Below are 17,912 nucleotides of genomic sequence, written 5' to 3'. Positions count from 1 at the left end.
TCTGTCTCTATCTTCTATCAGGAATTCTCTCGAGGATGCTTTTCAAATTACATGTTGTTAGCCTGACCATACAGACCCAAGATCTCCATCATGGGTCATGTATGCTAAGCCTCCCATCAACATACTGAAATTGAGCTACTTTCCATTTCTTGTACAAGTCTGCCCTGCTCAGGAACCCTGGCGGTGTCGTGGGCAGCGATCCAGAAGGTGAGCAACTTGAAACCACCCAATGCTCTGTAGGAGAAAGACAGGGCTGGCTCGTCCCAGAAACCAGCGGTTCTCAACCTGTGGGCCGCGACCCCTTTCAAACAGTAGTAAAATTACAGCTATGAAGTTGCAACGAAAATAATTTTATGTTTGAGGGGCCACCACAACATGAGGAACTGTTTTAAAGGGTGGTGGCATTAGGAAGCTTGAGAACCACTGCCATAAACAGGTACATTTCCATATGTATGGATTGTGATAAGAGTTATATGAGCCCCTAATAAAATGATTTTTTTAAAAGTTACATTTCCAGAAACTCACAGGGGTGGTTCTACTCTGTCGTCATGCATCAGCTTCAATTCCACGGCAGTGAATTTGGGGTTTCCCCGGAGCTAAGGCCTGAGTCAGCCATTCTGTGCTTGTCTTCTCAGTTAGGGTGAAAATTCCCAATACATCATTTACGAAAAGTCATTTAGAAACAAACAATCGCTTTTGTCTCATGTTATTTCCTTGTTCTTAGGTCACTTTGCCCATCTAACTTTGCCCATCTTTTGCTTGCCCTTTAGAGCTCTTGTCTGAGATGAGGAGTAATGCGTCACCCACCAATCCATCACCCACCTCTAGTTCATAAATTACAAATAAGGTTATGGGGTCTGATCTTGTCTAACTTCCTGAGGAAGTACAGTCCCAACAGCGATGTCACTAGACCTGGTGTGGTACAGGGCATTACTTGATGGGGCTTTTCTAGCCGTAGTCTTGTTAATGCCCACCAAGTCCCCTGTATTTTACAGATGCAAGAAGCAGACGAGTCATTCAGCGGAGAATAGGAAGAAACAATTGGAAGGAACTTATTCCCGCAGGACCCAGACTTTCAGATGGCCACGAAGAAATGGTTAGGTCAATGGAAACGGCTACCGGTCTTGCAACATTTAGAACACAGAGGCCATTCTGTTCACCCTGGCCTGTGGGGATTTAGTGATGAGAATTCCCACCTGGGATCCCTTGAAGCAGAGGTTCCGCTAGTTGATTAAGATAAGAAATCTAACGAGGGGACTGGTCAGTTTTTCCTATCCTGCTGGGAATAATATGAGGATCTCAGAAGCAAAACTGGAGGCTCTCACGCTGATCAAGGTAAGCCAGGCGTGGAGTGCATCCTCCGGAGACCGAGACAGCTTTTCCCTCAAGTGCCTTCACCGGAACTTTCTTCATCCAGAAGCCAAAGCTGTGACCGCAGAACCAAGAGCCAGAACATAAGACAACTCATGGAACTGCCTGGGCCATGAAGCAAGTCAAGTGGAGTGCCTTCCGGCAGGAAGCTTGCTTTTGGAATAGAATGCCTCCAGGCACTTAATTGGGGGAGCTGAGTTTGCTGATCCACAGAGCTAGAGCTGAGTCTCTTTGGGCGGAGATTTAGCATAGAAAAGCATGCCTTTGGGGAATTTATTGGCAGCAGTGAATGATCTTTGTAACATTGCCTGAGCAGTGCCAGGGGCCAAGGACCAGAGAGAGGTTTGCCTGCAGCTATAGCTGAGAAGATGCTGTCTAAACTGAAAAACTGTATCCTGAGCATTTCTGAGCCTAAATTGTAATCTGTTAACTTCTCTAATAGATCCCATAATAGTGAGGGTTGTCTGGCTACTGTGTGACCATTACAGTGAGTTGTGGGATCCAGCAGAGAAGTAGAACATGCCATGGGATGGACAGTTGGGATCAGAATTGGTAGAAGGTTGGCAGGTGGAGGTATGTCTAATCTCTGCCCCATAGGCATCAGCCTTAGGTTGCTAAATTTGGTTATCCTTCCCTCTTGTGAAGTCAGAGCGCGTCAGACATGACCTCTATACCATCCCTCTAGTTTGTGCTCCCCAGGACAGTCACTCATGATGTCAACCCTGTGCCTCCCACCCCAGACCATGCAGAGCCTTAGCAATATTCATGACCAATTTGGATAATAGATTAATGGGTGATAAATATAGTTGTCAAGTAGTTGGATGGAATATCTCTTAGAATCTTTCTACACTGAAATACATGGTTAATCTCAACATTTTTGGTACTTGAGCAGAAGACCTTTAAAATTATTCAAGATATTTTCCTTAGAACTTCCTTCTCAAAAAAGTTCCTGCTATACAAGCAGGACACGTCTCTCATCTCCTCTTAGCCATGCAGGACTCCTCTTGGCTCTCTGGGGACAGGTTCCCAGCACCCCCCCAGAAAGAATCCTCTAGGCTTGGCTGTGTCTCTTGGCTCTCCTCCTGTCCATTGTCGACTAGGTCAAGTGTTACAAAACTCGTTAGCTTCTCCAGTAAGTGTCCAGACTCACCCCACTCCTGCAGGAAGTCTCTTGCCTGAAGGTGCGCGTGCTCTACTGTAGCCCCTCACTCTGTGGCCGGGAAGCCCGCCGCATTGGCTCCCCCAAGTCTCCAGTTCCAATAATGCTATTTTTGGGGCCACAGTTGACACAACTTCTCACCACCTTGTACCTTCTCTGGTGATACAACTCTCTGTCTACTGGGTCTAGGAGGTTCTTAGTTAGGGGTCCTAGGCCCACAGGACATATTCCATTTCTGGTCCTTTCTTGATGGTCATGAGATGGTCAGGCTCTGAGACTGACTTTCTGTTTAAGCTCACTGCGATTGCAGAACGGACCGGTGCCCTTGGTGGAGTGCCATACCTTCTATTTGCAGGGTCCCACGCCCGCAGTGTTCCAGGGGCGTTCTTTGCTGGAAGAACAGGCTGTCCAATAGCAATCTTCTCAACAAGCTTGTGAGGGAGGGCCTATCAGTCTCCTCGTGTCACAGACTGTAAAGCAGGCGTCCATGCCGGGCAGCAAGGAAAGGGCACTCACCGGAGAAAGTGAGAGCGTGTCCAGGAAAAGATAGAGAAAGTCTGATTGTTGTCCCCAGGAGGGAAAAGCCACTTTTACAACTGGGAGGCTCAAGGAGAACTTCAAAGAAAATGTGGCGTCTGAGCCTGGTCTTAGGAAAGGGTTGTTTTGTTTTGTTTTGTTTTAAATGTAGCAGCTTCTTCGCTCCATCACAGAGAGCAAGCAAACGTACTCCTGCTCAGTCGATTCCAACTCATGGCCGCCCGTGTGTTCTAGAGTAAAGTATGCTTCGTGACGTTTTCAATGACTGCTCTTTTAGAAGTGTTTCTTTTTTTTAAACGTTTTATTAGGGGCTCATACAACTCTTATCACAGTCCATACATATACATACATCAATTATATAAAGCACATCTGTACATTCTTTGCCCTAATCATTTTCTTTTTTTGTTCTCCTCTTTTCTTTTTTTTACATTTTATTAGGGACTCATACAACTCTTATCACAATCCATACATATACATACTTCAATTGTATAAAGCACATCCATACATTCCCTGCCCCAATCATTCTCAAAGCATTTGCTCTCCACTTAAGCCCCTTGCATCAGGTCCTCTTTTTTTATTCCCCTCCCTCCCCGTTCCCCCCTCCCTCATGTGCCCTTGGTAATTTATACATCGTTATTTTGTCATATCTTGCCCTATCTGGAGTCTCCCTTCCCCCCTTCTCTGCTGTCCCTCTCCCAGGGAGGAGGTCACATGTGGATCCTTGTAATCAGTTCCCCCTTTCCAACCCACTCACCCTCCACTCTCCCAGCATCGTCCCTCACACCCTTGGTCCTGAAGGTATCATCCACCCTGGATTCCCTGTACCTCCAGCCCTCATATGTACCAGTGTACAGCCTCTGTCCTATCCAGGCCTGCAAGGTAGAATTCGGATCATGGTAGTTGGGGGGAGGAAGCATCCAGGATCTGGGGGAAAGCTGTGTTCTTCATCGGTACTTCCTCGCACCCTGACTGACCCATCTCCTCTCCTAAACCCCTCTATGAGGGGATGTCTGTGAATAGGTTAGAACTTTCGCTTAGTAGCAGATCACTTAACCTGGGATTACAAAAATAAAGCAAACAACAACAAAACCCTCACTGCCGTCGAGTTGATGCTGACTGGCAATGATCTTATAGGACAGCGTAGAACTGCTCTTGTGAGTTTCTGAGACTCTTACTCTTTATGGGAGTAGAAAGCTCCGTCTTTTTTCCAAGGAGTGGCTGGTGGATTGAACTGCTGACCTTAAGCAATCCAGTACATAGCCACTACATGACAGACTACCTGGTGTCATCAGGGCTCCTGGGGGACTACCAAAGGGGCTACCATGGGGAAGAATGGCATGGAAGGTTGCTCTGGCAGAGAGCAGTGAGAACAACCCAGAGGTACTTGGCTGAGAAACAGTGGGACAAGACACTGTCGATGGAGGAGGGATGCAAAACCGAAACAACCCAACTCACTGCCATCCAGGCAGTTCACACTCTGCCACCCTAGAGGGTAGGGGAGACCTGATTCTGTGGGAAAGCCTCACCTTTCTCCCAGTGAGCGGCTCGTGGCTGTGAACTGCTGACCTCTCAGTTAGCAACCCAACCCATAAGCCCTACACCAGGAGGAAGTAAAGTTAAGGTGAATCTCGAGCCCAATCTCTATCCTTTGGGCTTTGAAAGCCACCGAAGGTGAAGGGCCGGTTTGGCTTCAAGGTGTTTATTCCCATGTGAGCGACTGCGTGAGGCCTTCTCAACCAGAGGACATTAATAGTCCCGGTGAGAGACAAGAAGGCCAAGAATTGGGTGTGCGTATCAGGGGATCTGTGTGAGACGTGATAAGGATCAGATGTGGGGAGAAATGAAGAGGAGACACGGGTGTTTTCATTCATAGAAACAGATCATCCTTCAGGAGGAGGCGGGGTGGAGCCAGGGAAGAGACGATGGGATTGGATATTAGCAGAGATGGTCAACAGGTAGGACTGGAAGCTGGGATCCAGGATAATCATCTTTCACGTTTCTCTCAGTGGGGCTCTGAGTCCATTGAGAATAAACAGGGAGCAGCTGCAGAATGTCCAGCTGCCCCCAGGATGAAGGAGCACTGCCCAAGACAGGCCTGGTTCAAATCCAAGCTCTCTCGCTCGCTCTCTGGGAAAGATGCCTAGCTTTCCCATCACCAGTTTCCACGTGTGTGAAATAGGGCTTTGGATGCCTTAAATGATCTGGTCTATACGGTGCCTAGCACTCTGCCTGAGGCCCAACGCAGACTCTAAACTCGCTGCTCTGCTTTGTCTGGAAGCTTTGCTGCTGTTTGTAGTTCCCTTATCCCTGAAGGAGTTCTGACGAATGCAAAGACTCCTGTAATACAGGGAGCGGATGTACTAATGGGAGCAGTAGAATTTTTTGGGAGTGCAGATTCATTTTTTTCTCATTAAGATTTGTGTGGAGGTGAGGAGAGACTTTTCTCCACCAGGAGATCTCTTTCAATGTCAGGGTCACAGTAAGCCGGTGGCCCTTCACCAGACCTTGCATCCGTCCGCTCATCATTGTGCTTCAGGGAAAGGGGCCCTCAAGGAAGGAGAAGCAGAGTGAAAAGGCAGGCATGGATGGGGGGTGGGGAGGGAGTCCCTGCCCACAGGGGCATCATTTACTGCCCGCAGCGGGCATCATTTATTGCGCCTCTTCAGAGTGCACGAGCTTTACTGGCACCAGAAAACAGCTCTCCCTCCTTTGCCCCATGGAGACAGCTTCATGGAGTTTTGGGTTTCTTCCCAAAACAGTTCCTCTCTTAGCTCCTTTAGCGGCTAGGGGGCTGGTGAGGAGGCAATGAAAATGTGCACAGCTGTGCGGCCAGCTGTGCTGTCAGCGAAGACTCAATGGCTTTTCCCTAGTGCTGTTGCCCTTGTGAGGTGCAGGCCGGTCGATTCCGAAATATTGCAAACCGTGACAGAGTGGCAGTAGCATTGCCCTAAATGGCTTCCTAACCTGTCGTCTTTACCTAAGCAGATTGCTACAGCAGAGCTTCTGACTGGATTTTAACTTCCAAACCTGAGCCCTTGGCCATTTACCACTGGGACTCCTTCAGCGCAGTGTTCACCATAATTAGTCAAGAAATGGTAACGGATACTCATAAGGATGCCGCTGATGCTGCTAGTGGCAAAGCCTGCTAACCCCGGGATCTAGGAAGGCTTTGTAGGGTGGTGTTTCATCTGCAGCCGAAGGCTGAGTGGAAGTGCCCTGGGTGAAAGCAAAGAGGGTATGGTACTGTCAAAGGAGACCAAGATTCACATCAGCCCCAGGCTGATTCCCTGAGGCTGAAGTTACACAAACCTCTGCCCTCTAACCTTTTCGCCAATTCTGACACCTGCTGTCCCTGTCCACCACACGCTATTTCTCTGCTCGGCTGAATCATTTTTTGTAGTGGTTGTTAGAACCGACCATTATCACAGTGGCGGGGTTCATTAGGGAAGTGTCAGGCTACAGTGCTAGATCAGGATTGCTCAGGATACAGTTCTTCCATCAGGATAACCTCCTCTCAGCTGTTCCTGCAGGCCGTCTTCTCTCTGACCTCTTCTCCCTTTGGCCTCTGCCCTCTTCGGGCACCTGTCACAAAGCCCTTTAGCTCTGTAGTAAGTGCCCGGGTGCCCCATCCCACCAGCCAGCCTCCTGCTTGAAAGAGCTCTGCGCTCTTGCTCTGTGCGTTGGCACAGGCACGACAGCCGCCTCAGTCTCTGGTCCAGGGAGCTCACTCTGCCGTCTCACGCCCGTCTGGTTCTGCTCTTGCTGTCTCTCTGACCAGCACCTGTGCTAGACCTGGTGTTGCAGCTTCTTCTCTCTGCCTCCTGGTTCTAAAATGTTCTCAGGGCAGGGAGCCTGGGTCCCCAGAAGGAGCGCCACTATCATGCCTTCTTCTTGGTGCTAGCGAGGTCCCCTCGTTTCCACCTCCCCCGCCCCCAGCCTGGCTCCCTTTGAGCCTAGTGGGGTTTCAAAACTGACTCGCCCCCTTGTGAGGGTGTCATACACCTTATTTGCCTGACCCTCCCCTAACAAGTGCTTCAAGTCCTCTTCATTTCCTGCAAGCCGTCAATGCTCCTGGATGCCGCAGTCAGGAGATCAAGCGTTGCGTTGCGTTGCATTGCATTGCATTGCGTTGCATTGCGTCAGTCTACTGCACAAGATCTCTTTACCATGGTGGAAAGCAAGCCTGCTACTTTGGGGTTTAAAGTGCACCTGCCCCCAGCCGTGGTATCTTCAGTCACTTCACATACATATGGAAGTTGGACATGGACTAAGCAAGACCAAAGGAACACGGATGCATTTGAATGATGCTGCTGGCAAAGGCATTGCATGCACTGTGCACCCACAGCAGAACGAACATCTGTCTCCGAAGAAGCACAGCCAGGATGCTCCCTGGGGACAAGGATAGCAAGACGTCATCTTACGTGCTTTGCACATGTGATCTGGAGAGACCAGTTCCTGGAGAAGGCCGTCATGCGGGTAAAGTAGAGGGGCCGTGACAAAGAGGAAGACTCTCAACAAGTGGGATGGACACAGTGGCTGCAACAATGGACTCAAACATAAGAACAATTGCGAGGATGGACAGAACTGGGAGGTGTTTCCTTCTGTTGTGCACAGAGTCGCTGTGAGTTCAGTGCCCTTCCTTAGTGGGGCACAACCACCTTAGTTGCATTGTCCCATACAGTCAGTTGATGGGAGTTACATATGAAGGGAATCCATTCTACCATAGGAAGCAAGGGACAATTTATATACAAAAAACATCACAGGCAAAGACCCTGAGGATCATGACTTGTGGGGAGAAGCAGGAATAGTATCCCAAAGAATTCAAGAGCTGAGAGCCTGGAGCCAACAGATTTGGGTTCAAGTCCTAATTCGGCTGCCAATTAATTGCATGCCCTTGAACAAGGGCATGTCAGAGCCTTAGTTTGTTTATCCTTAAAACGAGGACAAGTCTTGCTTTAGGCGATAAGCTTGTCATTGAGTTCTGATGAAATATGGGTGTGTAGTGTTTGTGAACTACAGCCTATCCACAGGCGCATCATTCCAATAACCTAGTTGTTAGTCGGGCTCTGGGCCACAATGTGTGGCTCCCCTGATGTTAGGATACTTGCTGGTGTTGTCATTAAACCAAGCACCTGGCAGGTGGCCCTTGGATTGGCTTCCTCTGCCCCACTGAGTAGGCCTGGGAGGAACAACTACCTCTCCGCCTTGAAGCAGCTGTATGTTCACGCTATGTCAAGCAGGTGTTTGGGGAAACTTTCCAATCTAGCTGTCCACGAGAAGCACCAATGAGGGCAAACTGGCAGAATGCAAGCAGCCAACCGCACCAGCGGCTTTGACACCTGGGTGGGAGCCAGCAGTATCTATTTGAATGGTGAATGATGCAACTAGTTAATGCCCCGGCTCCTAACCAAAAGGTTGAAGGTTCAAGTCTACTCAGAGGTGCATCGTAGGCAAGCCCTAGCCTAGCGATTTACTTCCACGGGTCAATCCAGTGGGACATTCTGCCTTCTCAATTTGCCTTCCCAATCCTGATAGGCTGAGTCAGAATCTACATTTTAACAAGATCTGCAGGTGCTTGTTTTAGATGAGCTTATTCGACATGAACTTCAGCTGGTTGATACCCAGGCAGCAAGGTAGCCGGGTCCCCATTAGTTGGAATCAACTTGAAGGCAACTCTCCTGACCCCTGTGGAAGCAAGCATGAGAGGCTGGGTTTGCTAGCACAGCTGGTGCCCCCCTGCCAGAGGGCACTATCCAGGAAAGGAGGCAGAATGGCGGGAACCTGGGCCTGAGGCCCCTTGCTGCCTGGTGAGCAGCACCTTACCGCAGGTGAGGGAACCATACTCTGCCCTTGCTGGAGTCCCCTCCGCTGGTTCTGTTGATGATCCAAGGACACGGAGCAACCATGCATCCTTCCATGCATTCCCGTTCTCAGCTTCTGATCCCTACAGCAGTCGGAAGTGGACCTCCCAGGACAGGCCTGTGTGTGTTCCCGGCATTAATGGAAGCTCCCAACTGTGCCCCCAGGTAGACATGCCTCCTCCATGGCCTCTCCTTGGGCCTCCCAGGAAGGCAGAGCAAAAGATGGCTCTGAAAAGGAGCTTCATTTTCCTGGTGCACCCGATAGCCCCATAGGGCAGTTATCTGAGTGCAGTGGGTTCTTGACACCCACGAGGTGGCTGTCTCAGAAAGGTAAAGGAGCAGGAGCTGGTGAAAGTGTGAGGAAATCGGGCCGCTCCCCCCCCCCCCCCCCGCCTGGTGGGAGTGCAGAATGGTGAGAAACAGGTTGGTGGATCCTCACAAAGTTCAGCAGACCATGGGATCCAGCAATCGCATCCCTATCTCTGCACCCAAAGGACCTGAAAGCAGGGAGTCTCCAACAGACCTGTGTGCATCCATGTTCATTGAAGCATGATTCACAATAGCCCAAATGTCCGCCAACACATGAAGGTCTGCATAAGATGTGGTACAACCATTCAACAGTATCATATGGAGGGAACATCAAGACCCATGACGTCCGGATACACGCTGTGACTCGGACGAACCTTGGAGACACTGCGCTATGTGAAATGAGTCAGACCCAAGGATAACATTTTATGATTCTATTTATTGGAAATATCTAGCACAGGCAAGCACTAAGGCAGGTTTGTGGTTCTCAGGAGCTGGGGAGAGAGGGAAATGGGAAGTTACTGCTTAAAAGAAAAGACATTAACCATCAGGCAACTAACTGAGAAAGAACAACAGAAAACCAGATGAATTATATCAAAACAAACAGATTTTATTTTATTATAACTAATTAGGAGAACAGCTCCGAATATTTTAACTTTACTGTGTACCCGGCCCCGCGGTTACAAGGTGTGGTCTACGAGGTTCCAACTCATAGCTGCCCATGTCCAACGGAAGGAAACCCTGCCCCTCCTCCTCCAGCCTCACGACTCTTGCTAGGTTTGAGTCCCTGGTTACAGCCACTGTGTCCACCATCTCTTTGAGAAGTCACCCTCTGCTGACCTTCGACTTCACCCAGCAAACGTCCTTCTTAGGGAGTGGTCCCTCCTGATGAAGTCTCATCATCCGCGCCTCTGAGGAGCGTCTGGCAGTCCTTTTCCCAGGACAGTTGGTTGGTTCTTCTGGCAGCAGTGCTGCTCTGGTCTTCCTTAAACCATGTGATGGCTATGCCTTGTCCTGGGTCAGGCGCACCGCAGGCCTCAGCGTGGCGGCTGTTGCTATGGACAGTTGAGGAGCTTCCGCAGCCTGTTTGCCGCATTTACGCAGCCTGACTTCCTGACTGCTGCTTCTGAGGGTGCTGACTGTGGATCCAACTGAAATGAAATCCTTGCCAACTTCAACCTCTTCTCTGTTTGCTCTGATGCTGCTCTCGGTCCCGTTGTGGAGATTTCTGTTTTCTTTATCTTGAGGCAGAGGGGGCAAATGAGCCCCTAAAGAGTGATAGTCCATTCCCCACAGAGACAGTCCTCTCCTGCGCTAGGAGTCGGAATCGACCTCACGGCAGCGCCCTTGGTTTTTGGAGTGCAGTACTGAGGTGTCATCTTTATGGAAGGCTGTCGTCTTCGAGCCACATCAGTAATCCCATTCAGTAATCAAAATTGTGTCCTCCGTGTATTACAGGCTCTTAGTAAGTCTGTCTCCAGTTCTGATAGGATGTTCTTCGTATCGCCCAGCTTCTCTGTTTGCTCCGCATACACACAGAGGACGCCTGGCGCAGCCTCTTTCCTTATTTTAAGCCATTCATCTCCTCTTGCTCTGTTTGAACGACTGCTCTTGGTCAACGGACACGTTCTGCATGAGTCCAGATAAGTGTCCCGGCATCCCCATTCTTCACAGTGTGATCCATAATTTATTAGGATCCACAGAGTCAGGTGCCTTTGCATAGTTAACAAAACACGGACCATATGTAAGCTAAGGAATTTAAAAGTAAAAAGTATTGTGTGATGATAAGATGAAATAACCCATGTGTTTAGAGCAGAGGGCTGGCCACACACGTGTTCAGTTAAGTTAGCCTTTCTTTTTTTAATTGTTTTATTAGGGGCTCATACAACTCTTATCACATCCATACATACATCAAATGTGTAAAGCACATTTGTACATTCATTGCCCTCATCATTCTCAAAGCATTTGCTCTCCACCTAAGCCCCCGGCATCAGCTCCTCATTTTTCCCCTCCCTCCCCACTTCCTCCTCCCTCATGAACCCTTGATAATTTATGAATTATTATTTTGTCATCTCTTGCCCTGTCCCTTCACCCACTTTTCTGCAGTCCGTCCCCCAGAGAGGAGGTCACATGTAGATCCTTGTAATCGGTTCCCCGAGTTAGCCATCCAACATTGTCGCTGCTGCCGTGGAGTCAGTTCGGACAGAGCAGGTGTGCCCGTCGCTTCTCTGGCTGTACGTTCACAGAAGCAGGTCGCCAGGCCTTTGTTCCTGGAGAACCACAGATGGGTTTCAACAGCCGACCTCTGAGTTAGCAGCCAAACACTTAACTGTTTAGCCACCAGAGCGCCTTCTCTCAACTCGAAACAGGAGGAAACTGGAGCTCAGTCAGTCCGTTGCCTGAGGGCTTGAGGTTTGCCCCTACATGGCAACCCCCAAATTCCCCTAAGTATGAGTGCCTGTGAAAGGGGTCACATTAGCATTGGGCTGCGAGCCGAAAGGTCAGCAGTTGAAAACACCAGTCTCCCCAAGAGAGAAATAGGGGCGTTCTCCTTCCGTGAAGAATTAGTCTGGAGAACTCACAGGGGGCAGTTCCACCCTGCCCCACAGGGTCGCTAGGAGTCAGCACCGACTCCATGGCAGTGCCTTTAGTTTTGAGGAGCTGTTCGTCTGAACCTCTCTCTAAAATCGCTGAGCTGGCCTGCGGCAGGGTTCACACTCCATGCGTTACAATGGGTGGTGTCCCCTGAGGGTTGGCAACTGTGATCTCAGAGATGGGAGCTGAGCCTCAGGGGCCCTTGGTGGAGGGGCTGAGAGAGGAGGAACAATGGGCAGGGAAGTAGAGGAGCTGGGTCCTGAGGCCCCTCCCCAGACATTTCTTTCTGTCTTTGTTCCTTTCTCCCACCACATTCTACTCCAAGTCTTAGCCTGGGCAGGGAGGGGCAGCCTTCCAAGTCCTCGGAGCCTGCCTGACCAAATCACCTGGTACAGTCGTGGGCAGAAATTTGTTGCTTCTTTCTCTCTCCCAATCCCACATAGCTCCTCAGTGACTTGATTTTTCTGGGCAAACTCTGGAAGCCAGAGGGCACCTCCTAAGTCAGTGGTTCTTAACCTTCCTAATGCCACGACCCTTTAATACAGTTCCTCAAGGGGTGATGACCCCCAACCATAAAGTTACTTTCGTTGCTACTTCATAACTGTCATTTTGCTACTGTTATGAATTGTCATGTAAATATCTGATAAGCAGGGTGTATTTTCATTGTTACAAATGGAACATAATGAAGGCATATTGACTATTCACAAAATAATATGTAATTATATATTATGAAATATTTATCTTGAAGCATGGTGTAGCATGGGTAACAGTCTTTATGCCGGGTACTCCTATGTGGGCGGATCTGCCGGGGACGGATAGAGGAGCGGTGTCTCAGTTCCTAAGACCATTGGATATATGTGTTTTCCGATGGTCTTCGGCAACCCCTGTGAAAGGGTGTTCGACCCCCAAAGGGGTCACGACCCACAGGTTGAGAACCACTGTCTAAGTCATGAGGTAAACATTGGCCTATCCTCTGATGTCGTTTTGGGGCAGCTTTTGAGACCAGAGCATTACAGAGAGTTGAGTAATAGTTTTAATTTTTTCATTTACCAACTTGGGCAGTAGTGATAACAAACACATCTATAGTTTTGACCAAATAGCTTTTCCTGGACTTTAATTCATTTGACTCTCATAAGACCTTGTGGGTTATTGGGATCATTTCTCTTAAATTGGTTCCGACGATGTATTTACATTATGACTATATATTTGCATTTTCGTACTATCTACAATGTTGCTGTATGTGTGTGTTTTGAAGAGTTCATTCTCAAATGTTCACTCAGAGATGGTTGTATGTAATGTTTCCAACTTGATGGGATTTATGAAAATGCCAGCAATAGAAGGCAACACTAATGGAAACTTTTTACTAAAGGTGGGAAAGGGGAGGGATTCTACACCTGTCAGAACTGACTGGTGATGGAGAGTCCACAGGAAACCGCATCACACGTCAAGGACGAGGCGTTTCATTGCAGTTACCTCGTGATCAAGATCACAGATCTAGAAAGTGAAGACCAGGACATGAACTGCCTCCTCCCCACATTTTTTACATCAAAATTCTGATGCCACTCCCCTGTTGTCATGCCTCTCTCCCCATCTCTGTTTAACCTAACATTTTCATTTGTAAAAAGAGCGTATTTGGAATAAATGATCTGAGGTCTCTTCTAGGTCTCAAAGCTAATCTTGTCTTTCAATTCTCTGCTGCTTCGCTCCTTGAGCAACTCGACAATTATGATATCTGGATCTATATATCTGTGTCTCATATGCATATATTTATATATACACACATATACATTTATATATGCAGGCATGTGTCCCGTCCCACGGAACATCAAGAACGTGGACACCTGAAAGAGGGACTGGGAAGGAAGATGTGCAAGGGCGCGGAGAGATGGAGGCAAGACAGGAATCTGATCAAGCCTCATTTTATTGAGTTGAGAGCAGAGGTTTAAATAGCCAGCGAGGCAGTTGCCTTCCAGTCTCCGGAGATCCCGTCTGCCAACACCGGGCGAATGGCCTCCCAAAACCGCAACCCAGCCGCAGCCAATGTCATAGCCGCCCGGAAAGGAGCCGAGCCCAGCGGGGGCGCAGCCCGGGGTTCCGTGGGCAAGAGGCTACAACAGGAGCTGATGACCCTCATGATGTCTGGCAACAAAGGAATCTCTGCCTTCCGGGAATCAGACAACCTTTTCAATGGATAGGGACCATCCACGGAGCAGCTGGTACAGTCTGTGAAGACCTGAGGTATAGCTCTCCCTGGAGTTCCCCAGTGGCTACCCTGACAATGCACCCACAGTGAAGTTCCTCACCCCCTGCTACCGCCCCAACGTGGACACTCAGGGTAACATCTGCCTGGACATCCTGAAGGACAAGTGGTCTGCCCTGTATGACGTCAGGACGATTCTCCTCTCCATCCAGAGCCTGCTGGGGGAGCCCAACATCAACAGCCCTTTGAACACACATGCTGCGGAACTCCGGAAAAACCCCACAGCCTTTAAGAAATACCTGCAGGAAACCTACTCAAAGCAAGTCTCCAGCCAAGAGCCCTGACCTTCCCTGTCCTTGTGTTCTCTTCTCTTCTGTAGCTGTCTGTCCTCCCTCCACCCCGCCCCTTGATGTCTGTGTAGAACTCTTATCTCAAGCTGTGGTGTCATTTCTGTTGTGTTTGTTTTTTAAATTAAGTCTCCATTTGCACCCTGTGATGATTGTATTAAATAAATAACATTTGGGGTTGGTTCGGGGAAAAAATAAAATAAATAGCCAGCGAGGGGCTGGCACCATTACGTCACATGTAAAATAAGGTACAGCTGAGGTAGCCAATAGTGGTGCATCTTCAAACAAGGAAGGAATGGCGGGCAACTGATCAAACAGGTAAGTATGCTAATGAAGCATTCCTGGTGAGCCTGGGGGAGATGCCATCAGTCATGTATTGACCAATGAGCATAGCAGCTGCTAGTGAAAGATCACCAATCCTAGCAAGGGTCAGGGCAGCCACCCTCTGGCGGGAAAGGAACAAAGGGCAGAAAAACCTCTGGGCAGTTTGTATGGCGAAAGTAGATTCATGGCTAAAATCCAGGGTGGGGAGACACGCAGCTCTGACAGGCACGCATTTATATTTTTCACCTTGTATCCTGTAGCAGTTCCGTTGGTATAGTTCATGGAATCAATTTTCTTTCTTTAAGGGGCAGGAGGAGAAATGCCACTTGAAATCATTAATGAGAGAACTGCCAATATACTTATTCCTTAGATTCTCCTAGCAGTGAAAGAAGCCACTCTGCCAGTGTGCCCCAGCCCCGTTACTGTGGGCATTAAGCATGTACTCAGCACAGGCCTCCCTCTATCAAGAAGTCAGGTTCACAGCATCGCCTAGCTTCAGCTACAAGGTTTTGAGACCTATGGAGAACAGCAGTAATCATGCAAATGGGTAAGAGAGTGTTGATGGCGGGAGGTAGCTAAGTGATTAAGACTTTTAAATGGAGCAGGAAATGACTGTTGCCAGCTCAAGGAAGCTCCGGCTGACGTCTTGGTGATTAGAATAGCTCACAGCCGGGCGGCTTGTCTCAACTCTAGACATGCGTGATATTTTGTTGTTTGGAAGGACACCTCCCAAAGGATGAGTAGCACGGTCTCCCAAACCACATTAATAGGATTAAAAACAGAAATAGAAAGAGCGCCTAGCCTTCACTTTTCGTAAATTACTTAGCCTTTTTACGTCTCATGGTTGTGGTTTTTATTCTTTTATTTTGTAAAATCTATATTATAATAATGTACTGAATAATGTATTAGATAGTGATTCGAGGGCTTTATGCTTAAAAGTAGGATTTTCATTATAGTAAAGCATGCTTCTGGTTAAAACAAAATACTACTACTGACGTTGGTAAGTAGCAGGCTTTAATCCCTATTTCTCCCCACTCGCAAATTCTGCTTTCAACCCCTTTGCTATTTCTTCTACAATAACCTCCACATATTAAAATTGGGACCTTGTTACGCCAGTTCTCTGCTTTTCTATTGTACTTGAAGAATGTCCTACCATGAGAAATGAGACTGAGCTCTCTCATACTACCATATATGCCCCTTGGTCACAACCTAGAAACATTGCGGCGGCGTTCTCCTCTGCCACCAGGGGTCGCCGTACCCAGGAACTGACTCAGCACCACCATCACCAACTTTGCCACATAGTTGACCCTCCCAATGTTGCACCGCTTGAAGATCATTTTTTATTAAATCGGTATTTGCTATTTCTATTATTACGACTAGGTCCAATCGACATACTAAGGACTAGGTGTGTTTATCTGTGAAATAGGTTCATAAACGTTCTATGATTATATTCCCTTATTAATTTTTATTTTTTTGCGGTTAATTATTGTCGGTTTTCATTTGCTTTACTGTTAAAATGTCCACATTCTCACATTCAACAGATAATCCCTCAGTTCCCTTCTTTTCCAGACGCCGCTCCCTTCTAACTTCCGATTTTAATCTGCCCTGAGTTTCCTGTTTAAAGAATTTACTAATCTTTCGTGCTGGAAAATGTCTTCATTTTTGATTGATAGTCAAGATATAGAGATCCCTTGTTACTGTTGGGTGTGGTCAAGCAGCCCTGAGTACATGGGAGCGAGACTGCCTGGTCGAGCGTCAGCCTCACGATGGGTCTGACGTTTGAGCCATGGTGGCAGCCGCTGTGTCTGTCCCTCTTTCTTTTACCACACATGTTGTCCTTTCTCCAGGGAGTGGTCTCTGCTGATAGCGTGTTCCAAGTGCATGAGACGACACCTCACCTTCCTCGCTCTAAGGAGCATTCTGGCTGTACTTCGTCCACGACAGATCTGTGTTCTTTTGGGAGACCATACTTCCAGTATTCTTTGACAGCACCATGCTTCAAATGCATCGCTATTTCTTTGGTCTTCCTTGTTCAATATCCAACTTTCACATACATGTGAGGCAATCGAAAGTACCATGGATTGGGTCAGGACACCTTAGTCCTCAAAGGAACATCCTGCCTTTTCAACACTTTAAAGAGGTCTTTTGTTGTTGTTGTTTAAATTTAAACAAATATTCTTTATTTTGTTTTTCTAAATTATTTTCTTGGGGACTCATACAGCTCTGATCACAATACATACATACATACATACATACATACATACATACATACATTGTGTCAAGCACATTTTAAAGAGCAGATTTACCCAATGCAATGTGTTATTTGATCTCTTGACTGCTGCTTCCATGAGCATTGATTGTGGCTTCAAGCAAGATGAAATCCTTGACAAATTCAATCTCTTCTCCATTTATCATGTTACCTATTGGTTCAATTGTGAGGATGTTGGTCTTCTTTACATTGTGTTGTAAGCCACACTGAAGGCTGCAATCCTTGATCTTCATCAGCAAGTGTCTCAAGTCATCTGCATATCACAGATTGTTAAGCATTCCTCCACTCCAATGCCCCATTCTTCTTCATATAATCCAGCTTCTTTAATTATTTGCTTAGCATACAGATTGAAAAATTATGGTGAGAGGATACAACCCTAATGCACACCTTTATTGATTTTAACCAGGCAGTCTTCCATTTTTCTGTTCACACAATTGCCTCTTGATCTATTAGCAGCATTGATTATTAGAGGCATTGATCTATGTATAAGTTCCACATGAGCACAACGAAGTGTTCTGGAATTCCCATTCTTCTCAAGGCCGTCCGGAGTTTGTTATGATCCACACAGGGAAAAGCTGTGGCCTAGTCCATAGAACACAAGTAAACATCTGCCTGGTATTCTCTGCTTTGAACCAAGATCCATCTGACATCGGCAATAATATCCCTTATTTTACATCCTCTTCTGAATCTGGTGTGAACTTCTGACAGTCAAGTAGTCTAGTCAGACATTATTTTCTTTCAGAATTTTGTTATTCTATTATCGTCCAGCTTCCAATGATGCTGATAAGAAGTGCCATGCCTTTTTTATTCCTACTTATTTTATATAACCTTTTCCTTCCTTTCTGGAAGTTTTTCAGATCCTCTCTGAGATTCACTAATTCACTTGGAGTTTCAGGATCTACTGAGACACACTGAAACTGACTTAGAGTGACCCTAAGCATCT

General features: G+C 47.6%; 1 protein-coding gene and 1 pseudogene across 1 annotated transcript in view; both read left to right on the top strand.

Moving 5' to 3' along the window:
• Nucleotides 1-17,912, top strand: part of NMNAT2 (nicotinamide nucleotide adenylyltransferase 2) — a 199,378-nt gene that overhangs the window by 89,924 nt on the left and 91,542 nt on the right. The gene's annotated exons all lie outside the window — the stretch shown is intronic.
• LOC142437262 (ubiquitin-conjugating enzyme E2 C pseudogene) lies at nt 13,836-14,465 on the top strand (annotated as a pseudogene).

The sequence above is a fragment of the Tenrec ecaudatus genome, chromosome 1 (genome assembly GCF_050624435.1).
Source record: "Tenrec ecaudatus isolate mTenEca1 chromosome 1, mTenEca1.hap1, whole genome shotgun sequence".
Lineage (NCBI taxonomy): Eukaryota > Metazoa > Chordata > Mammalia > Afrosoricida > Tenrecidae > Tenrec > Tenrec ecaudatus.
Note: the sequence above shows the minus strand (reverse complement) of the source record. Positions and strands in the feature narration are given on the sequence as shown.